This window comes from Pseudophryne corroboree, chromosome 4 (genome assembly GCF_028390025.1).
Source record: "Pseudophryne corroboree isolate aPseCor3 chromosome 4, aPseCor3.hap2, whole genome shotgun sequence".
Lineage (NCBI taxonomy): Eukaryota > Metazoa > Chordata > Amphibia > Anura > Myobatrachidae > Pseudophryne > Pseudophryne corroboree.
The window spans coordinates 592,528,687-592,553,277 of NC_086447.1; the positions used below are offsets into that span (position 1 = coordinate 592,528,687).

A 24,591-nucleotide genomic window follows, 5' to 3' on the forward strand; every position below is an offset into this window, starting at 1 on the left:
TATTTTATGACATTACCTTAATTTGTGAAAGAAATAATGTTTTCACCATGAATAATTAAGAGGTTTAAATATTTTTAGCCTTCACAATTAATTGTACCTTTTGTTCACACTTATTACTAAGGGTTCTATTCATCATCACTAAAATTACCAGTTACACATGGAAGGGCATGTGATTTTCAGCAAACTCCCAAAAAGTTTTTGGAGTTTGCCAGCAAGAATAAACTTCATCCTCAGATGGCGCTTGTTCTAGAAGCCCCAATCCTTCCTATGGAAAGGAGTTCCAGGGATGCAAAGAGGTATCTGGGTGAATCCCTCCACTACCTTCTCACTGTCACACATGCACAGAAGCCGACACCGAGGATGGCATGTAACACTGCTACTAATGAACCAGTGTTACTGATAGCAGGGACAGCTGAGCAATGCTGACGTGTGGAGGTGTAAAGTATCCCCTGCCGCAACTCACGGCCCCCGATGATAAATAGGCCTTTTTGATGTTATAAGTACCCTTTTATTTTAATGTTAAAACCTGACACTTTTGAAACGTATATCCTGCATTATTATCGATTGATAGCAAAACAACATCCATGCAATTTAATTACAATGAAGCTACAGTATGCACTATACTCTATGTATTTCATAGATTTTAAATACTACGCATTAAATACATTTACTGCAACTGTTAAAGTAATTAAAATATATTTATATATTACTTGACATTTCTTAATACAGACAGACAAATGAAAAATTAATCCGTACTGCAATTAAGTGGAAATGCGCACAGATCCAGCTTACTACATATGCACCAAAGACTGAAACTTACAACTGCACTTATGCCAAATCAGGCATACGTGCACAGATGGAGATCTCCAGTGTGTATGGAACCATCCGTCCACCCACAACCATACTTTCCATGAAATGTGCATTTCTGGCCAGTACCTAAGTGACAACCATGCTGGTACTGTCCCCTCTAACGTAATGCTGGCTTCTGTGCTCATTCATAGAGTGCAGGCAGAAATTGGAAGCCTGTTTAAAATAGCTGTTTTACACCCGGCACGGGATGGATGTAAGTCCAGACACTAAAGATGACTGTTGTGGCTACACACTTAAAAACAGTGGGCAAGAGAGGCTTCCCACATGCAGATGCACAGAGGTTGCCCATAGCAACCAATCAGATTCTACTTATCATTTATCTAGCAGCTACTAGAAGATAATAGCTAGAATCTGACTGGTTGCTATGGGCAACATCTCCACTTCTGTAAACCCACACTTAAGTAAATATACCACTAATGTCTATTTACTCAATCAACTAAGTATATACTTATACTTAAAAAAAACAAAAACATATATACATACTCACTACATTTAAAATAGCCAAACTGGCACAAAAAAAGCCCCAATCTATCCAACCTTATATTTTCATGACACTTTATAAGCCCCAAAATTTTCAAAGTTTGCAAATCAGGACTATTGGGAGGCACATATATATGCAACATGTATGTAAACATGCAGCCTGTGTATTTTCTGTTTCCATAGTAAAAACTGCAGGCATGCATGCAAGTGAACTATCTGCAGTGGCTGATCTAGTAGATCCAGCAGGACTGGCATGAGTGCCCAGGGAGCCCTAGAGGCTGCATAACTGGTGCTGCAACTCTTCTTATTTTGTACAGTATGTAGAAGGGGTGGGGAAGCACCTCATTTTCTTGGGAACGTGGCACAAAGCTGTGACATCATAGCCCAGTGTCAAACTCCAAGCCCTTCACCAACATGGAGGAACAGTAATCAACAGTATCAAAGATATGTAAGATCAAATTATGCCACAGAAATGTATATAATTCCACACCCAAATAAGCAATGAGGCAAATATTGAACCTTGCTTCCATCTCATATTGCTAGCAGCCAGTAGAAATCTAGAGCAAAACATGCAGGCTTTACAATTTAAATAACCACCAATTATTATTTCCGTCACATCAGCATACCAACACACTGCCATAATGTACAGAAACTCACATAAAGATATCAGTAACTGACATCTTCCACCTGTTTGTGTGATACACAGGGGCATAGGGGGGTACTGATGTCCCCTTTGCAGCATGCAAGGCACCCATAGGCCAAATGTTTCTTATTGAGAAATGTAGAAATAAATATTAAATTAAGTGAAGTAAGTTTATATGTCATCCTTAGGTTCAATTGTGTGGTGCGGGACAAGATTTGCTTCTGTTTGTCCACATATTTTATGATTGACAACAACAAGCACTGGTGTTGCCTATTACATTGCCCATGAATAATTTAAATTGGTCTTGAACCACCAACCCAATTCACTACTGCAAGTGCCCTGATGCTCCCCACTGTGTCTAGGCACACAGTATGAGAATCACTGTGGTAATAGATTGTGGGCTGAGAAGTACAGTACATAGCCTACAAATGTGAGGCATAGAAAATATTTAGAGACTTTAATATGATATTGATTAACTGTTGCACCCTTTTTATTCCATTGTAAGGGCAGTCAAATACAAAAGTTTGCATAAATTGAGTACAATAGTAACTGTTTTCACTTAAATGAGCTTTACAACTTAAGAAAAAAAAAAATAAGTGACATTTTTAAATATGTTTGCCTCCGTAGTAGACATGACTGGTTTTAACGCCATTGCTTATTGTCTCTTTGTTTTTAAACAGATTTCTACTACACTAAACAAGGTGATCAATATGTAACAGTCTTAATTTGACAGTAAATAAAATGTGTGTTTAAATCTTAACCTCTTTATAAATATTAAGTTACCAAGATGTGATGGAAAATCCTGGGTTTCCATTATAACAGGTTGGCCACAGGCATGGAGCACCCATCTATATTGATAAGTAGCTCTAGTTGCTCAGCAGTGCCATATTTATGTATAGGCACACTGGGCAGTGGCAAAGGGCCCCACAATTCTAGGGGCCTTCGAGCAGGGGCAGGTGGTGGTCACACAATCAGAGCAGCAAGGCAGCATTCTCTTCATGCCTCCCAGCCTGCAGTGAATGGCAGTCAGCATGCTGATTGGTAGCTGGCTGGAGCTAATCACCAATCAGAATGCAGGACCACAGGAGGGGCAATTTATGATTTTTTTTTTATATTAGTTTCCATGAATGTATGTGTAGGGGTCCCAGTGCATTGCTTTGCCAATGGCCTACAATAATGTTAAGATGGCCGTGCTGCTTAGAACAGGCTTCTATGTATACTGTACAGGGGATGGAGTGGCACATTAACAGTGTGTTCCCTTCAAAATACTAGTAGTCCAATACTGAAACTGTGGGGCCTTTCCTTACTCCATGGGCTTAAGAGGCCAGGGTACTGTAAGTAGCAAGATTGAGAACCCCAGAGAGGCAAATTTCTGGCAATCTCTCAGCGTAAATCTAAACATCCCAGTACACATCAGGGCCATAACTGCATTTGCCCTGTGGGGTGGCCATGTTGGAAATTACCTTATTTATCTGACATATTTAGTGGTGGCAGTTATGATCACCCATGGTGTTAAACAAGAAATTGTATTTTGTTTTGTTTTTTGTTTGTAATGCCTGATGTATTCTGCTTGCCTTCTATTTTTTATTGTATTTACTTCTTGCCTTACTTTACACATTCCACCACAGTCCTTGTTCCCATTTAGTGTGCACACTGTAGTCTCTTATTGTAACATTTATGCTTTCACAGTTCAGTTTTCACTTTCCCTTTTTCAAGTACCATACCATAGGTATGTCATTCTCCTCCCCATGTCCTTACCTTATTTCTAGCCTGGTGACAGTATTTATTTCAGTCTCACCACTTTCTCTTTGTCTTTTCCAGCCATAAACCATGCAGTTCTATAGGTTTATAATATGACTTTCAGACAGAAGCTGGGTCTTGGACCCAGTTTTTTTTCCAAATTTTTTAACAAGGGGTTGAACACATTTCACAGCTCTTTCCCTTCTGTCACACAGTACCTTGGACCTGGGTTATTCCTGGGATGACCCCTTTCACACTGAACCTGGGTCAGCCCTGAAATATACTGCGTCATAAGAAATGGACAGTTTTTTGGGCATGAAAAGTGGGTGGTGAGTGCTCACTGCCTTTGGATGTCAGTATCTTCAAAATGTTTGAATACACTTTGGCATCCTTGTTTGTCCCCGTAATTTGCTTTTAGATTTCCTCCTCCTCCCCTCTGATTGCACGCAACTCATGGATCTCCTTCTTCTTCCAATGTGCTATGCTGTCTGTGTCTATGTCTACAGCTCCTTGATGACCTCAGACGCCAGTGCCCTGCCCGCTCAGCCAATCAGCACTGGTTACTGAGCTCGGATCCAAACACCCTGGTTACACCCTTACACACAGCTGGCAACCCGAGTCAGACCTGGGAAAATCCCTGGTAACTGCAAGGGTCGAAGTCCCGGGAATTTTGACCTGGGTTGACCCTTTCACACAGAAAAATGATCCAGGTCAATCCGTCTTGCACTGGCTCTGTGTGAAAGGGGTATTAGGAAGCTGGTGGGAAACATTACATATTCTTTTGTAAATACTGTTGAAACAGAATGTGTTATACTATTCTGTTCTGGTACCATTAGCACACCAGAGCTCTGGGAACAGTAATCTATTTGCTACCAACAGCTTCTAGAAGAAGCCACAGAGTGGGGCCTGGGATATAAGTGTTGTGGAATTGTGATTCTTTCATACCTCTGTAAAACTCTCATGCCCTGAATTTAGTTTTAAAATGGCCTAATGGCAGGGGTGGTTTGATATCACTGGAGGCATGGTATGACAAATGGACAGCATGATGACACAGTGGTTAGCATTGCTGATTGACTAAGGCCGTGGTTTTAATTCCGATCATGGCGCCATATAGCCTATCTGTATTTGGGAATGGGGCATAGCAAGAGAAGAGTGAGTGGAGCATGAGCTCCAGGCAGAGGTGGTAAGAAAGGGATGGAAGCTGCGCTCACAGGGAAGGGGTACCAGAAAGTGCTGCTGAACCTGAAGGCGTCCTACCTCCTTTAGTGGAATAATGATTGGAAAGGTTAGCGCACTGATTGGTGATTAGAAGGGTAAATAGAATAGGTGTTGATAATCTGGGTGAGATTTGTAAATATCATACATATGTGTGTGAAATAATGATCAATCTGAGAGGATAAGTACCATATGCTTTATTCGTGTGTGCGGTGTCCAAGGCAGTATATAAGCTGTCCTTATATCAGCAATCTCTTATTTGTATTATTAGTTCCTTAAAGTTGCTTGTTCACCACTGTAAGGTGTGTCCTGCAGACTACCCTTTACACAGTATACCTTCCTAATGGTATACAAGATAGACCCCAGCTCAGGTGAATGTCAGGTGTACCCTGCGGGTCACCTTTACCATAGGAGTGGTGAGTGCCTATGTTCCCTCTGAGGCAGGGTGTCAGATGGTAATGGCAGTGTATGATCAGTGCGGCGTCCCGCCTGTCGTCAAGCCTCTGTGTGTAGCGCTGAGGTGTGGGATAGTGGGCTGTGTATCCTTACACTTACCGCCGGGGGCAGGTATTGTGCCTGCCGCCGGTGAGCCGCGTCTCTGCTTTCCCCACCTCAGGCTGTCAGTCCTCGGTGTCCTCTGTCTCCTTCGGTACGCGCGCTGCCCAGCGGCCGCCGGTCTCCTCCGTCTCCTCCTTGTCTGTGTCCCGTCCTGCTGTTTCCGGGTTCGTGCGTCACGTTCAGTGTCACGTGAGTGCTCTGTTTGTGCACAGTTGAAAGTGCCGTATTCCCTTCTCCGGCCGGAGAGGGGAACCTGTGAATCTATGAGTGAGTGTGGTATCAATGAATCCCAACGCGTTTCAGCACGGATGCCTTTGTCTAGGGTTACATGCACATGTTCCTACAGCCATTATATAATACAATCGCTGTAGTGACAGGTCAATTTTTATTGTCCTTGATTGCCACCCTCCAATGTGATTGGAGGTGGTTCAGTCTCCACTTGTCAATCACTTCCATCATGTCATCTGTGTTTTTTGTGTTTCCTCTTATTACTACTACAGATCTCAGTTCTGAAAATGATTCCAATATCAGTGTTCATTATTGTTTTTAGTGATGTATAATGTGCCCAGCTATATGTGTCTTTAGGCAGCAGTCTGTGAGTGACTGCTGTTATTAGAAATTATGATGAATTGTGATATGGGGATGAACCTATGATATAGTGGATTCCAAAATACGTTGGGCGGTAGATGTGAGTGAGGCTGTCCTGTCAGTAGGGGGGGGGGGGATAGGGTGAATTTGGTTGGGCCCATAGGAGCCTGAACCAACATGATCGGGGGGGGGGGGGGGGAGGGGGGGGGGGTGTATGTGGGTAAGTCTTTTCAGGTGATTACATAGTTCCTATACAAATTATTTGTTAAAGAGCTGCGACAATGTTGTAGTCTATGTTAAGTCCCCTCGGTGTAAGGGTCTTCAAATTGTAGATCCATCTGAGTTCCTCCCTATTGATTTTTTTCAGGTAGTCTCCCCCTCGCCAGTTGTTGGTTATCTGTTTTATAGCCAAAAATTGTAATTTGGACGGGTCCTGCATGTGAGTCTCCTTAAAATGCTGTGAAACACTATGTTTCTCATATCCCTTTTTTATATTCTGTATATGCTCAGAGATCCTGATCTTTAGTGTTCTGATAGTGCGTCCAACATATTGGAGTCCACATGGGCATGTGATGAGGTATATCACCCCTTAGGGGTGGGGGAGACTACCTGAAAAAAATCAATAGGGAGGAACTCAGATGGATCTACAATTTGAAGACCCTTACACCGAGGGGACTTAACATAGACTACAACATTGTCGCAGCTCTTTAACAAATAATTTGTATAGGAACTATGTAATCACCTGAAAAGACTTACCCACATACCCCCCCCCTCCCCCCCCCCCCCGATCATGTTGGTTCAGGCTCCTATGGGCCCAACCAAATTCACCCTATCCCCCCCCCCCCTACTGACAGGACAGCCTCACTCACATCTACCGCCCACCGTATTTTGGAATCCACTATATCATAGGTTCATCCCCATATCACAATTCATCATAATTTCTAATAACAGCAGTCACTCACAGACTGCTGCCTAAAGACACATATAGCTGGGCACATTATACATCACTAAAAACAATAATGAACACTGATATTGGAATCATTTTCAGAACTGAGATCTGTAGTAGTAATAAGAGGAAACACAAAAAACACAGATGACATGATGGAAGTGATTGACAAGTGGAGACTGAACCACCTCCAATCACATTGGAGGGTGGCAATCAAGGACAATCAAAATTGACCTATCACTACAGCGATTGTATTATATAATGGCTGTAGGAACATGTGCATGTAACCCTAGACAAAGGCATCCGTGCTGAAACGCTTTGGGATTCATTGATACCACACTCACTCATAGATTCACAGGTTCCCCTCTCCGGCCGGAGAAGGGAATACGGCACTTTCAACTGTGCACAAACAGAGCGCTCACGTGACACTGAACGTGACGCGCGAACCCGGAAACAGCAGGACGGGACACAGACAAGGAGGAGACGGAGGAGACTGGCGGCCGCTGGGCAGCGCGCGTACCGAAGGAGACAGAGGACACCGAGGACTGACAGCCTGAGGTGGGGAAAGCAGAGACGCGGCTCACCGGCGGCAGGCACAATACCTGCCCCCGGCGGTAAGTGTAAGGATACACAGCCCACTATCCCACACCTCAGCGCTACACACAGAGGCTTGACGACAGGCGGGACGCCACACTGATCATACACTGCCATTACCATCTGACACCCTGCCTCAGAGGGAACATAGGCACTCACCACTCCTATGGTAAAGGTGACCCGCAGGGTACACCTGACAATCACCTGAGCTGGGGTCTATCTTGTATACCATTAGGAAGGTATACTGTGTAAAGGGTAGTCTGCAGGACACACCTTACAGTGGTGAACAAACAACTTTAAGGAACTAATAATACAAATAAGAGATTGCTGATATAAGGACAGCTTATATACTGCCTTGGACACCGCACACACGAATAAAGCATATGGTACTTATCCTCTGAGATTGATCATTATTTCACACACACATGTATGATATTTACAAATCTCACCCAGATTATCAACACCTATTCTATTTACCCTTCTAATCACCAATCAGTGCGCTAACCTTTCCAATCATTATTCCAGGCAGAGGTGGGCAGATAAGCAAAGGGATAGCTGCTGCACCAGGGCCGGCCCCACCATTACGCCTGTTATGACACCAAACAGAGTGCCCAAGGCCTTATTAACATTTAGACACTCTGGGCGACTGCCCAGAGCCCTGCAATTGTAGTGGCATTGAAGCAGGGGTAGGTGGTGGTCACACAATCAGAGTGGCCAGGAAGCATTCTCTACCTGCCTCCATGCCTGCAGCCAGACAGTGAATGACTGTCAACATGCAGATTGGTGGATGATTGGAGCTAGTCACCATTCATAGTGCTTACAGCTATTCACTGTATGGAAGCATTTGGAGAGATGGTGCTTGGCCACAGAAGTGGCATGTTATGATTTTTTTTAAATCGGTTCCCATGAATGGGCACCAGTGAATAGCTTTTCCCAGGGCCCTCAATGCTGATAAGATGGTCCTGAGAGCACCAGTGTTTTGTAATTGGCCGGGTCTCCGAGGGTAGGAGAGAGGACTTGTGGCAAGGGAAGGGGTGGCCAGCACACTACCAGCAAGTTCCATGTCACTGCAGTGCAGTTTGAGGTGGGGGAGGGGGGGGGTGGAGTTTGGAGGCTTATCATAAGAACCTTCCTGGCTTTCATGTATCTGCATTCAATGACATGGAACATGCCTGTAGTATTCTGGCCACCCCTTCCCTCTCTTAAAGTCCTCTCCTCATGTCCTTTGAAGTCTCAGCCTGTCAATCACATAAGAAGCTCCTCCCCTCCAGGCTACAGGAACTGTGGAGTTGCTACCGAATTGATTTTACTTGGTGAGGAGAACTGATGTGTATTTGAATGTGGGGGTGGGGGGGAGTGCAGGGGTAATGAGTGTTGACACAGTCAATGAATGTGTTAATGGCTGCTGGGAGGGTGAAATTAATACTTAATGGGTTAATCGGTGCTCGGTAGTAAGAAGTTATTTATACTTGCCAACTTTCCCTGATTGTCAGGGACACTTCCTGAAATAGTAGCAATCTCCCCGATTCCCTGAAGAGTCTAGAAATCTCCCTGATTGTGCTGTACCTTACTCACATTATGCAGCTGATATTAATAGGGGGTGTTGGGGGGGAAGGGGGATCATCAATGCCATTTCCCTGCATAGGCTATAAGACACAATGATCCCTATGACTACTTACTTTTTTAAATAAGGCACAATGGGGCAGATGTAAGAACGTACGCTATGTGCTTTTTGCACATAGCGCACGCTAACTCCCGCTGTTACCGAATCACTGCTACGTATGATGCGGCTCACAACGGGAGTTTAAGGCAATTGCAATGTAAAACACAATACATGACCAATCCTTGAAGATGTCAATGTCTTTTCACCAACAAGTAGATCTTACTAACTGCTTTGGGGCTCATTTACATTTGGATGTAAGTCACTTTTATGACACTCCTCTCAGATGAAGCAGTACACATTGCTGCTTATAGTTGTTACTTTCACAATCTCCCTGAAATTAATTTTCAAAAGTAGGCACCCTACAGATGGAGCGTGGGTATTTTGGCGCCGAGTGCAGCTGTGCAGTGGTCTCACTCCCTATTGCGTGACAGTAGCCATTGTTAACCAATCCAGGAGGCTGTGCCCCATCTCCTCCAGCCTGTGGATATAAGTAAGCTGCAGCCCTCTCTCCCTCGCCGCAACTGCCGTCCTGTCCCCCTCCTGCTTGTGGGAAGCAGAGCCCCATGTACCCAGAGTAAGAGCAAGGTGCCCCTGCTGTGGGAGCCTGTGTGTCCATGCTATGTGGGGGAGGGCTGTATACCACTGCTGTAAGGGGGGAGGAGGTCTGCGTGCCACTGCTGAGGGGGGGGGGGTTGCTGTGAGGTTGCTGTTGTTATGCACACCAGTGCCAGCAGGAATGTACTGGTGTCTGAACGGAGAGGGATGCAAAACAAATGAACTCACAGACAGACTGGAGAATATGACATTACATACATAGAAGGTGATAGGGTTACAAAATAAACACAAAGTGAACAGAGAAGCCCAAAGGCTAAGAAACTGGGTGTCTCCCTAGTATTAGGAATGCTCAGATGGAAAGAAGCGAGATGTTGTGATTTAATACGTAGAGAACCCGAAATGCTGTTGCTAAGGGCAACAGCAAAACCCTAAAGGGTTACCAACGGGTGTGGCAGTAAACTCCTTGGTCAGAGATGGAGTAATAGACACAAGGAGAGTCTCCACAATCCTAGTCCTCACTTGCAGTGCACTGGTTCAGCTTACTGCCACTAAACTGACATCTGAACACCTTGCACAGTGAGAAAGGATTTTGGCAGGCAAGTCTGAGAATACAGCCGCAAACCTGCTAGGTTCACAGAGTAGCAAAAGAACCCCAGCAGTTTAAACGACTGACTCCAGTCTTACTGCTAGGTCTGGATTGGCAGAGTGTAATACCAAATCCCAAGGCCTATTTGCAGTAAGCAACAAACAAATACAAAGTTTACACAGTACTAGCTAGCTTTCAGGAACTGACTAACCAACAAAGATTCAGCAGCATCTGCCTAACCTGAGAAGAGGGTTTATATAGCAGGTGCTGTCCACGCCCCACTCAGACCTCACAGACTGTGAGCACAAAAACCAGTACCGGATCCCCTGCCGTGCACAGAGCCTGTAACCACTGCACAGCAAAAGACCCGAACCGGAGTATCAGCTACGCTCAGGTTACTCCGCTAGCACTTGTCTCCCGGTTGCCATGACGACGTGGCAGCACAGAGCAGGAGACCCTAACAGCTGTGTGTTCCTGCTGTGTGTGTGTGGGGGGTGCCAATGTTGTGGAGGGGGGCCGTGTGCCACTGCTGTGGGGACTGTGTGCCTCTGCTATGTGTGTTGCACCATCCCCAGCTGGTTCCCGCAGTGGGGTGAGATTAGTGTGTTGTCTTATATGCTGTATCATGCAGATACTGTATGTCATAGGTGGAAGTATGGTGCTCACATTATGCCTGAGATATGCGCAGTATGATTTATCATGGGAGTGTGCCACTGTTGTGTAATATATGCAACCCTATGGCATGTTTAGTAGAGGCTATAATAAGCTCATGCTTTAAAGGGCAGACTAGACCAAGACCAAGAGGCCAAGATTTTTCTATGTCAAATTCTATATTTCTATGCTGGCACTGCTTAGAATGAGGCATGGCGGCAGCTAGGGTCCTGAAGGGTTAGGGATACATTGGAGAAATGTGAGCAGCTATAGGGTGCAGGTGTGCAGCAGCAGTTAGTGCTCAGGGTTATGCAGGGGGAGACGAAAGTCAGAAAGACAATGGGTGATGAGGAGAGGAGTTGAGTACACGGACCCCCGGGGTCCAGGGTGGCTTACACTGCACACCCTGCAGCCATTTTTTCAATACTTACCCTCCAGAGTCTCGTGTTGGCTGCTGCAGAACTCATCAAGAAAATGGTGCTGTAAGAAATTCACAGGGTTAAATGGACACTGTGCCATTTTTGTGGAGACTGGCCATACGAACTAGTCTCTGGGACAGTGCTAGGGTCCCCAAGTGACCCTAATGTCCAGAGTCTACAACACCGTCGTCTAGAGAGGTGGGGATCCAGACGGAGTCTGCACATGGGCCTTCTCCTCTCTTGAAGCTATCTCATCACAGTGCAGCAAATTTTCTACCTCCTACTTCTCCAAGTGTGGAGCATGGAAAATAGGCAGAAATGGGTTATCAGATTTAGTATCTATGTCAGGGCTGCAGGTTGGGGACACAGCAGCAGGCACCTGGCTGTCAGCCTCTCACTAGGGTCTGAGATCTGGACTTGAAATGTGTGAACATCAGTCACCTTCCTTGTACTATAGTAAGGGCTTATGTAAAGGTGAGGACAAATTATTTGAACTGTACATGTTGTATGAAGTAGAGATCAGTGGTGTACTCTGCTGAATTGGCTGTGCTGTGTCCAGAGACTCCAGACTCACAAGTTGCAGTGCTCTGTATAGTGACTGTGAATATAGGGGCATGATGTGCTGTACTCTGCTGAAAATTGTACTGTTTGGTGCACTTTACCTTAGTACGCCTTGTTCATGTGCATCTATAAGCCTCGAGATTCCACATAGTTTGAACCAATATGCAAGTTCAAAGACAGAAAAAAAAAGAATATACTCTGTGTGTATGTATGCATGTATATATATATATATATAGTAGTTAAGTTACATTGTACTGTTTGATGTGCTTTACCCTAGTGCTCTTTGTTCAGGGACAATTCCATCTTACCCCACTTTTCATTTCTCCCAGTGCTGTGTGGCAATGTTTCTTGGATGTGCTATAAACTGCCGTGTGTTTGTGGCGCTGTTCTATCATGGCAGTTTGGCAAACTGAAATCCAAAACCGGGTGACGAATCATAGCCAAATCCAGCAAAAATGGTCCAGCGCACATCTTTAGTATGAAGACATTAATATTATAGAAATGGGGAGAAGGGTGGTGCTAGACACCTAAAAATGCTAGACAGCTAGACAGCCTTTCCTTTGGTGCACAACCTAATAAAATATGCTTTGCACGCCTATGGGTATGTGTGTATGAGGGGGTTTGGGGGGCACTGTGACATGAATCTTCTCCCGATGCCATGGCATGCTACTTCTCTGTGCTCTGGTTAACTCTTACAGTCACAAAATATAATCATACTCATTTGGCTTTTGACAAAATTTACCTGTGTTTGTGTGACATAGAATTTAGGCTGTAAACTCCAAAAGGGCAAGCTACTGATGTGAATGCTTACATATAATCTGTGCAGTGCAGCATTATATAATGACACTATATAAATAAAGGGTAACAAATAAAAAAAGAACAAATAGAAGAAAAGTGGAAACAATCATACAGTAAAGCAGTAAATCTGCTCAATTTGTAATGACTAGCAAACAGCCTATCCTGTACCAGGACTCATAGGGGGGTATTCAATTGTTTGAAAAGTCAGATTTACTATGATCACTAGGGTAGGTATGATCTGTTACACCCTTTAATTCTACATACAGTATGAGCGCACATTTGTATAAGTATGTATCAGTAAACATATCTTACCTAAGATCAATGTCAACATGCCTGTAATTTAATTAAGCAGCAATAGTTTAAGCAGTAAAAAGGTAAATCCATGGCTAACAGAAAATATGTAGCAAATTATGTTTAAAAAAATACAACTAGAATATACTGTTGAACTTAATGGAATCATTTACTTTTTTAACCCCATCTAACAATTCATTTAAATATTGTGAGTTGCGCTTATTAACTTTTTGATCATGCAATTTCCGTGTACAGTTCTGGGCACCACACTATATAAAACACATAGTAGTACTTGAAAAAGTCCAGAGAAGAGCCCCAAAATTAATTAAAGGCTTTGAGTCATTGGGTTTCGAGGAAAGGCTATTTAGCTTAGATATGTTTACACTAGAAAAGAGGTGTCTAAGCGGAGACATGATCAATATCTTCGAATATATCAAGGGACAATACAAGGAAATTTCAGATGATTTACTTATCGTGAGACCTATACACAGGACACGAGGTCACCCACTAAATCGATGGATATAAGAACATGTTGGATAAATTCTTAGCCAAAAAATGCATCCAAGAATATAATCTGTAGTAATGATGTAATACATGGCTCTATAGGTTGAACTCGAAGGACAGTTGTTGTTTTTTCAACCTCAACAACTATGTTACAATCTGACTTTTGTTCTTAATTATTATTTTACAGAGACCACTGCAGATATAGCACCAGGTAAACAACTCATTATTTTTGTAAATTAAAGAATAATATTTAAAATATATACTGTTATATTGTATGCAAGTTTGATACAAATGGTCAAATTGCATGTTTTATTGAACCTTTAAATGAAAAATGTAATGCACATGTTCTATTTTGTTAATTGAAAAATTGAAAAAAAATAAAAAAATAAAACAGAGAATGGGCAATGTGTAGATATTTGTGCACCTTGTCAGTGAGTACTTATAATATCTTCTTTGGCAGAAATGACAACTTCCAAATGTGTCTTACAGCTAGCAAATAGTCTGTCTACACTATACTTGTGAAAATACATATATTTTTCCCAATCCACCTTGCATAACTTCTTACATAAGATCACTCCACCGATTTGCAATAAAAGTCTGGGTAGTATGAACCATACCCTCCGCCCCTGCTTCCTGGGTAGAATGAACCCCCCCCCAAACCCAAACCCTCCCCACCCTCCAAAAAACATCACAAAAAGGAAATATAACTAGCATTCCATACTCCATTTGCACCAGAAGGGGCCCTGAGTGTGCACAAACCCCTGAAAATCAAGTACATGCGATCACATCGCTTTACCAATCAGTAATGAATAAGGCTCTTAGGGCTGTATATTAAGCATTCACCATTTGCTAGATTTCTCTTCTTAAACAAACAATAATAGAACACCAAGTATAAAAGTGGGACATGCATCTTCTGTAATATCCCATGCACCAACTGATCGCTCTTTAATCTTTCCATCTCCAAACCAGCCACATCAGTCTAAAGGTATGAGTGCTACAGTGGGGATCTGATACAGGTTGAGTATCCCTTATCCAAAATGCTTGGGACCAGAGGTATTTTGGATATGGGATTTTTCCGTATTTTGGAATAATTGCATACCATAATGAAATATCATGGCGATGGGACCTAAATCTAAGCACAGAATGCATTTATGTTTCATATACACCTTATACACACAGCCTGAAGGTAATTTTAGCCAATATTTTTTATAACTTTGTGCATTAAACAAAGTGTGTGTACATTCACACAACTCATTTATGTTTAATATACACCTTATACACACAGCCTGAAGGTCATTTAATACAATATTTTTAATAACTTTGTGTATTAAACAAACTTTGTGTACATTGAGCCATCAGAAAACAAAGATTTCACTATCTCACTCTCACTCAAAAAAGTCCGTATTTCGGAATATTCCGTATTTCGGAATATTTGGATATGGGATACTCAACCTGTATTTCCAATTCTGACACCATAATTATTATTATAGAGCAGCCTGATCCACAAGTTTTCAACCATTTGAGTATGTGAGGAGTAGAACAGAAATTATGATGATTTAGAGAAATTGTGGATGCCAATTTGGAAATTGCTAATATGCAATAAGAAGATGGGGATAATTGTTGATCTCAAAATAATGAGGATAATGACAATGATGAATATGCTGGACTTGAACACGATAAGAAGGATGAGGTTGAATGTGTTGAGGTAAGGTAGCTTACCAGTGTTACCACATCAAACACATGAAAAGCTCATTTTCATGCATGGGCAAAAGATAAAATAAAGCCACCTATTGCATAAGGAAATGTTTTACCTCAACCCATGTAATATCTGTGACTGCATCAGTAAATGCAGTAGTAGAGGAAAGAAGATGAGATCAGTTTTTAGAATTCTGAGTTTCCAGAAGCTTTGTGTCATCAAGGATGAGATTGCTGACAGACAAAAGGTGACACACAGTATCCCAACGGTCTCTGAAAGTGAGTGTCTCACAGGATTTTAGTTCCCGCGAGACTGACTGTGTACGCAGCTGCAGCACATCTGGAGAGGATTTCATAGTGCAGGTGGCAGCAAAGCAACAGGGTCCTAGGTCCGAATCAGGGAGGGACAGAGTGTGGAGGCCCCTATTGCCCCAGGATGAACGCCCCGGTCGCCCCTTCTTTAATCCAGGCCTAGGTTTAAGCCTCCATAGTGTAATACAAACATTTTCATAAGAAAACGAGAAAGAGAAACTGTTAATATAATACATTACATTTGTTCTCTTATCGTTTTTTAGAACTGTCATACTGTATGTACACTGCAAGCATGTACTGTAGCAACATTTCTTATCTTGTGTAGTGCTGTAAGGGTTTATAGCTTTAGCTTAAATCAAGCTGAAATTCAACTTTTGTACATGTAACATATGAATTTCTTAAATAAACATCAAACTATTGAAATATTATAAAATAAAGTTTATATGTCGCAATGGACAAGTGGTTGGGAATGGCTTACCGGCGCTGGGGATCCCGGCGTTCAGCATACTGACCGCAGGATACCGACATCAGAATGCCAGCGGGTGGGGGGGGGGGGGGACCCTACGAACTTGTAGACATCCATGAGTGGGAATAGTCCCTGGTAGTCGGGATTTAGAGGGGGGAGGGATGTACTGTAGCTATCAGTTTGGTGACCGGTGGTCTCCTGACTGCCGGTCACATAACTGCATCCCATAATAACATACAATCTACACTATATTTTACTTGAGTGAATAAGACATTTATAATAAGAAAAAAAAAAGTCCTACATACAGCATATACACTAAGAAAACAATGAATATGCTGTCATTTTATTCATTGTATTTTAATTATTTTATTTTAATTTTTATATTTTTTTTTTACAGATACAACAGTTCTAACAAAAACTGCTGCAGGTATTATTTTTAACATACAATATTTAAGAATTAAAAATGGCAAAATGTTGAAAAACATGCTGCATTTAAACATTTTATGGTTATATTTATTGAGAAATTTTTAAAAAAGATGTTACTAATATACTTTCTACTTCTAATAACAAATAAATCTAAAGAAACAATGAGTCAACAATTATTAACAATTATTAACAAGTATTCAACAATGATTTGCTATAGAGCACATATTGTATGCAGAATGGCTCTACTGGGTCTAAAGTGGTCAATGCTACAGATTAATGTGCTGTCAATAAATAATAACTAATTTTTGATAAAATATTGATTGGGATTATGTAAAAACCTGGTTAGCAAACACCGTAATGTGTTTCATCGTCAGGGGTGCTGATTTATCAGATCTATCCAATTTTGTACTACCCCCTGATACACATTATGCTACTTTGTACTGCTCCCAATATACAATGTGCTACACTGACAAGCCGAAGCATGTCACTACAGTTCAGCAAGGCATCAAATGGAATGCCAGCATGTGGCACCTGGAATGCCAGCATGTGGCACACATCTCAGTCACTTATAGCAGCGTGTGTGTATGGGGAGAGGGGGTTGGTGGAGGATAGGAGTTTCAAAGCTTGCCCAAGTACGTGCTCCTGAGGTACCATACTCCTCACACTTTAAGTCCATTACACAATAGAGCCGTATCCTGCTCCTTGATGCTACTTTTATACCGTGATAAGCCGGCAGATGCTAAATCTCTGCACCTGCACAGTAAAACAAGCAGAGCGCTCAAGAACTTTGATCACTGGGTAGTCAGCGAGGAGCAGAACAGAGGGAGGACAAAGTACTGTAGTTCTGTCTGGGATGCTTCACAAATTCTAAGGCAAGTGACAGCTGATTCAAGAGTCTTCCAACCCTATTGAATATGGCAGCAGTTAGGGTAGATAGCAGAGAGAGGGTGGGGCCAGACAGAGAAAAGGTGAAGCGAATGGAGTGATGGAGACTAAGGTGACCCGGCGGTTAAACTAGTGTATACAGTATTTCCCCTGTTAGCGGGAATGAGAGAACAATATAGAAATGTAAACCAGAGGGTACAATTACTCCACACTATTGTCCACAGAAGAGTCTATACACAGATTAAAAGACCAATGTGCGAATATTTCAGTGTGTTTCTCAAAGAGACTTGATTAAGACCCTAATCTGGGACTGTTGTTGGATGGACTTTTTTTAACCACCAAATGGGTATTTCACCTGAACGATACCATCACACCAAAATGGACACCCAAAACATGGCACAAAGGCCTAATATTAATAGAACATCTGATATTTATTCATGACATTCAAACAAGATGGTACTTAAAAAGATGATGATGCAAAAAAATTTAGTCTTATTTCGTAAAAAGGTGTTATCCGGAAACCAGTATTACATATGAATAGATGTTATAAGAAACCACCAACCACCCTAGGGTGTGAGTTCAATGGTGGGTCTTCTTAATGTAAACAGTGGTCACAACTGACTGTAAATAAGTTTTATTGAGGTTAATAATACTGTAGGATCAAAAACAGGCCAAATTACATGATTTAAATTCTTTTAGCATTGTTTTTAAAAACAGAGCCGACACCAAAACCAAAACACGGGAGGGTGGTTTTACAAACACAGAATTGCCATGTTATGATTTTTTTAAATCGGTTCCCATGAATGGGCACCAGTGAATAGCTTTTCCCAGGGCCCTCAATGCTGATAAGATGGTCCTGAGAGCACCAGTGTTTTGTAATAGGCCGGGACTCCGAGGGTAGGAGAGAGGACTTGTGGCAAGGGAAGGGGTGGCCAGCACACTACCAGCAAGTTCAATGTCACGGCAGTGCAGTTTGAGGTGGGGCAGGGGGGGGGGGAGTTTGGAGGCTTATCAGAAGAACTTTCCTGGCTTTCATGTATCTGCATTCAATGACATGGAACATGCCTGTAGTATTCTGGCCACCCCTTCCCTCTCTTAAAGTCCTCTCCTCATGTCCTTTGAAGTCTCAGCCTGTCAATCACATAAGAAGCTCCTCCCCTCCAGGCTACAGGAACTGTGTAGTTGCTACCGAATTGATTTTACTTGGTGAGGAGAACTGATGTGTATTTGAATGTGTGTGGGAAGGGTGAAAGGAGTGCAGGGGTAGTGAGTGTTGATGACAAGGTCAATGAATGTGGGATGGTGAAATTAATACTTAATGGGTTAATTGGTGCTCGGTAGTGGGAAGTTATTTATACTTTCCAACTTTCCCTAGTTGTCAGGGACACTTCCTGAAATAGTAGCAATCTCCCCGATTCCCTGAAGAGTCTAGAAATCTCCCTGATTGTGCTGTACCTTACTCACATTATGCAGCTGATATTAATAGGGGGTGTTGGGGGGGAAGGGGGATCATCAATGCCATTTCCCTGCATAGGCTATAAGACACAATGATCCCTATGACTACTTACATTTTTAAATAAGGCACAATGGGGCAGATGTAAGAACGTACGCTATGTGCTTTTTGCACATAGCGCACGCTAACTCCCGCTGTTACCGAATCACTGCTACGTATGATGCGGCTCACAGCGGGAGTTTAAGGCAATTGCAATGTAAAACACAATACATGACCAATCCTTGAAGATGTCAATGTCTTTTCACCAACTAGTAGATCTTACTAACTGCTTTGGGGCTCATTTACATTTGGATGTAAGTCACTTTTATGACACTCCTCTCAGATGAAGCAGTACACATCGCTGCTTATAGTTGTTACTTTCACAATCTCCCTGAAATTATTTTTCAAAAGTAGGCACCCTACAGATGGAGCGTGGGTATCCTGCCGCCGAGTGCAGCTGTGCAGTGGTCTCACTCTCTATTGCGTGACAGTAGCCATTGTTAACCCCTCCAGGAGGCTGTACCCCATCTCCTCCAGCCTGTGGATATAAGTAAGCTGCAGCCCTCTCCCCCTCGCCGCAGCTGCCGTCCTGTCCCCCTCCTGCTTGTGGGAAGCAGAGCCCCATGTACCCAGAGTAAGAGCAAGGTGCCCCTGCTGTGGGAGCCTGTGTGTCCATGCTGTGTGGGGGAGGGCTGTATACCACTGCTGTAAGGGGGGAGGAGGTCTGCGTGCCACTGCTGAGGGGGGGGGGGGGGGGGGGGCTGCTGTGAGGTTGCTGTGTGTTCCTGCTGTGTGTGTGTGGGGGGTACCAATGTTGTGGAGGGGGGCTGTGTGCCACTGCTGTGGGGACTGTGTGCCTCTGCAATGTGTGTTGCACCATCCCCAGCTGGTGCCCGCAGCGGGGTGAGATAAGTGTGTTGTCTTATATGCTGTATCATGCAGATACTGTATGTCATAGGTGGAAGTATGGTACTCATATTATGCCTGAGATATGCGCAGTATGATTTATCATGGGAGTGTGCCACTGTTGTGTAATATATGCAACCCTATGGCATGTTTAGCAGAGGCTATAATAAGCTCATGCTTTAAAGGGCAGACTAGACCAAGACCAAGAGGCCAAGATTTTTCTATGTCAAATTCTATATTTCTATGCTGGCATTGCTCAGAATGAGGCATGGCAGCAGCTAGGGTCCTGAAGGGTTAGGGATACATTGGAGAAATGTGAGCAGCTATAGGGTGCAGGTGTGCAGCAGCAGTTAGTGCTCACGGTTATGCAGGGGGAGACGAAAGTCAGGAAGACAATGGGTGATGAGGAGAGGAGTTGAGTAAACAGGCCCCCGGGGTCCAGGATGGCTTACACTGCACACCCTGCAGCCATTTTTTCAATACTTACCCTCCAGAGTCTCGTGTTGGCTGCTGCAGAACTCATCAGGAAAATGGTGCTGTAAGAAATTCACAGGGTTAAATGGCCACTGTGCCATTTTTGTGGAGACCGGCCATACGAACTAGACTCTGGGACAGTGCTAGGGTCCCCAAGTGACCCTAATGTCCAGAGTCTACAGCACCATCGCACAAGAAATGAGAGATCCTTTCTGCGCTCATCCAAAATCAACAATGTACAGTAATGAAATAGTTGAAATATCTTCTCAGTCAATCAGTCTATGAAGAGGTTCTGGTTTCCGCCTCAGTTCTTTCCATACAGGAGATGTTATGTGCAAGAGGACTTGATGCGTACCATACTCACATGGAGTCGTGATATGTCCCTCGTATAAAGGTATCTTTGGGTCCTCTGTTCTTTTCTCTCCCACTTCTCCAGAGTGAAAAGTTCTTATCCTCGTGGTTGAAAAAAAGAAATGGGATAGGGGAACAACTGATAGTGAAGTAAGTTCGTGAAGGCGGGGGGGGGGGTCACTGGATAAAGGTGCGTGAAAGGATGTGGTAAGCGTAGCTCTAAGGGTTAATGGTCCGAAATTTTCATCCTTTCTACAGGTGATGGTACAAGAGTGGAGGTGTTCAGAGTGAATGATAATTTAACGCGTACCGTACTCACGTTAAATCACGGTTGTTTCTGCATATAAAGGTATCTTTAATCCTTCGTTTCCCCTTCTTCCTCTCCTTATCCCAGAGATGGTACTGGACCGATGTTCTTATTCATAATTTTGTCACTGTCAATAATGGTGTTCAGCCTGTGTGCAATTGTTAGCACCGTGCAATCAGCAAATTTTTCTCTTATTGTTTTCTGAATCAGCTCATCTGTCCATAGCAAACTCAGTTATCCTCACAACATCAATAAATAAATGATTTATTGATGTTGTGAGGATAACTGAGTTTGCTATGGACAGATGAGCTGATTCAGAAGACAATAAGAGAAAAATTTGCTGATTGCACGGTGCTAACAATTGCACACAGGCTGAACACCATTATTGACAGTGACAAAATTATGAATAAGAACATCGGTCCAGTACCATCTCTGGGAGAAGGAGAGGAAGAAGGGGAAACGAAGGATTAAAGATACCTTTATATGCAGAAACAACCGTGATTTAACGTGAGTACAGTATGCGTTAAATTATCATTCACTCTGAACACCTCCACTCTTGTACCATCACCTGTAGAAAGGATGAAAATTTCGGACCATTAACCCTTAGAGCTACGCTTACCACATCCTTTCACGCACCTTTATCCAGTGAACCCCCGCCTTCACGAACTTACTTCACTATCAGTTGTTCCCCTATCCCATTTCTTTTTTTCAACCACGAGGATAAGAACTTTTCACTCTGGAGAAGTGGGAGAGAAAAGAACAGAGGACCCAAAGATACCTTTATACGAGGGACATATCACGACTCCATGTGAGTATGGTACGCATCAAGTCCTCTTGCACATAACATCTCCTGTATGGAAAAGAACTGAGGCGGAAACCAGAACCTCTTCATAGACTGATTGACTGAGAAGATATTTCAACTATTTCATTACTGTACATTGTTGATTTTGGATGAGCGCAGAAGGGATCTCTCATTTCTTGTGCATTAGTGTTCCAGGGTGATTGAGTGATCACCCGCAGATTTCCCCACTGCAGCTCTCCGAGGTGCAGCAGTCCTCTATTTCCCCTTTTTCTACAGCACCATCGTCTAGAGAGGTGGGGATCCAGACGGAGTCTGCACATGGGCCTTCTCCTCTCTTGAAGCTATCTCATCACAGTGCAGCAAATTTTCTACCTTCTACTTCTCCAAGTGTGGAGCATGGAAAATAGGCAGAAATGGGTTATCAGATTTAGTATCTATGTCAGGGCTGCAGGTTGGGGACACAGCAGCAGGCACCTGGCTGTCAGCCTCTCACTAGGGTCTGAGATCTGGACTTGAAATGTGTGAACATCAGTCACCTTCCTTGTACTATAGTAAGGGCTTATGTAAAGGTGAGGACAAATTATTTGAACTGTACATGTTGTATGAAGTAGAGATGAGTTGTGTACTCTGCTGTATTGGATGTGCTGTGTCCAGAGACTCCAGACTCACAAGTTGCAGTGCTCTGTATAGTGACTGTATATAGGGGCATGCTGCGCTGTACTCTGCTGTAAATTGTACTGTTTGGTGCACTTTACCTTAGTACGCCTTGTTTATGTGTATCTATAAGCCCTGAGATTCCACATAGTTTGAAACAATATGCAAGTTCAAAGACAGAAAAAAAAGAATATACTGTGTATGTATGTATATATATATATATATATATATATATTAGTTAAGTTACATTGTACTGTTTGATGTGCTTTACCCTAGTGCACTTTGTTCAAGGACAATTCCATCTTACACCACTTTTCATTTCTCCCAGTGCTGTGTGGCAATGTTTCTTGGATGTGCTATAAACTGCCGTGTGTTTGTGGCGCTGTTCTGTCATGGCAGTTTGGCAAACTGAAATCCAAAACCGGGTGACGAATCATAGCCAAATCCAGCAAAAGTTGTCCAGCGGACATCTTTAGTATGAAGATATTAATATTATTGAAAGGGGGAGAAGGGTGGTGCTAGACACCTAATAATGCTAGACAGCTAGACAGCCTTTCCTTTGGTGCACAACCTAATAAAATATGCTTTGCACGCCTATGGGTATGTGTGTATGAGGGGGTATGTGGGGCACTGTGACATGAATCTTCTCCCGATGCCATGGCATGCTACTTCTCTGTGCTCTGCTTAACTCTTACAGTCACAAAATATAATCATACTCATTTGGCTTTTGACAAAATTTACCTGTGTTTGTTTGTGTGACATAGAATTTAGGCTGTAAACTCCAAAAGGGCAAGGTACTGATGTGAATGCTTACATATAATCTGTGCAGTGCAGCATTATATAATGACACTATATAAATAAAGGGTAACAAATAAAAAAAGAACAAATAGAAGAAAAGTGGAAACTATCATACAGTAAAGCAGTAAATCTGCTCAATTTGTAATGACTAGCAAACAGCCTATCCTGTACCAGGACTCATAGGGGGGTATTCAATTGTTTGAAAAGTCAGATTTACTATGATCACTAGGATAGGTATGATCTGTTACACTCTTTAATTCTACATACAGTATGAGCACACATTTGTATAAGTATGTATCAGTAAACATATCTTACCTAAGAGCAATGTCAACATGCCTGTAATTTAATTAAGCAGCAATAGTTTAAGCAGTAAAAAGGTAAATCCATGGCTAACAGAAAATATGTAGCAAATTATGTTTAAAAAAATACAACTAGAATATACTGTTGAATTTAATGGAATCATTTATTTTTTTAACCCCATCTAACAATTCATTTAAATATTGTGAGTTCCGTTTATTAACTTTTTGATTATGCAATTTCCGTGTACAGTTCTGGGCACCACACTATATAAAACACATAGTAGTACTTGAAAAAGTCCAGAGAAGAGCCCCAAAATTAATTAAAGGCTTTGAGTCATTGGGTTTCGAAGAAAGGCTATTTAGCTTAGATATGTTTACACTAGAAAAGAGGTGTCTAAGCGGAGACATGATCAATATCTTCGAATATATCAAGGGACAATACAAGGAAATTTCAGATGATTTACTTATCGTGAGACCTATACACAGGACACGAGGTCACCCACTAAATCGATGGATATAAGAACATTTTGGATAAATTCTTAGCCAAAAAAAGCATCCAAGAATATAATCTGTAGTAATGATGTAATACATGGCTCTATAGGTTGAACTCGAAGGACAGTTGTTGTTTTTTCAACCTCAACAACTATGTTACAATCTGACTTTTGTTCTTTATTATTATTTTACAGAGACCACTGCAGATATAGCACCAGGTAAACAACTCATTATTTTTGTAAATTAAAGAATAATATTTAAAATATATACTGTTATATTATATGCAAGTTTGATACAACTGGTCAAATTGCATGTTTTATTGAACCTTTAAATGAAAAATTTTATGCACATGTTCTATTTTGTTAATTTAAAAATTGAAAAAAATAAAAAAATAAAACAGAGAATGGGCAATGTGTAGATATTTGTGCACCTTGTCAGTGAGTACTTATATATCTTCTTTGGCAGAAATGATAACTTCCAAATGTGTCTTACAGCTAGCAAATAGTCTGTCTATACTATACTTGTGAAAATACATATATTTTTCCCAATCCACCTTGCATAACTTCTTAC

The 24,591-nt window shown here is 42.3% G+C and overlaps 1 long non-coding RNA gene across 1 annotated transcript; it reads left to right on the forward strand.

Moving 5' to 3' along the window:
* The first annotated feature begins 2,670 nt into the window (after positions 1-2,670).
* On the forward strand, positions 2,671-24,239 carry LOC134910009 (uncharacterized). The gene is made up of 4 exons (XR_010176092.1): positions 2,671-2,694; positions 13,850-13,873; positions 16,533-16,562; positions 24,216-24,239. It is a non-coding gene; the product is annotated as an uncharacterized LOC134910009 (long non-coding RNA).
* Positions 24,240-24,591: the final 352 nt, after the last annotated feature.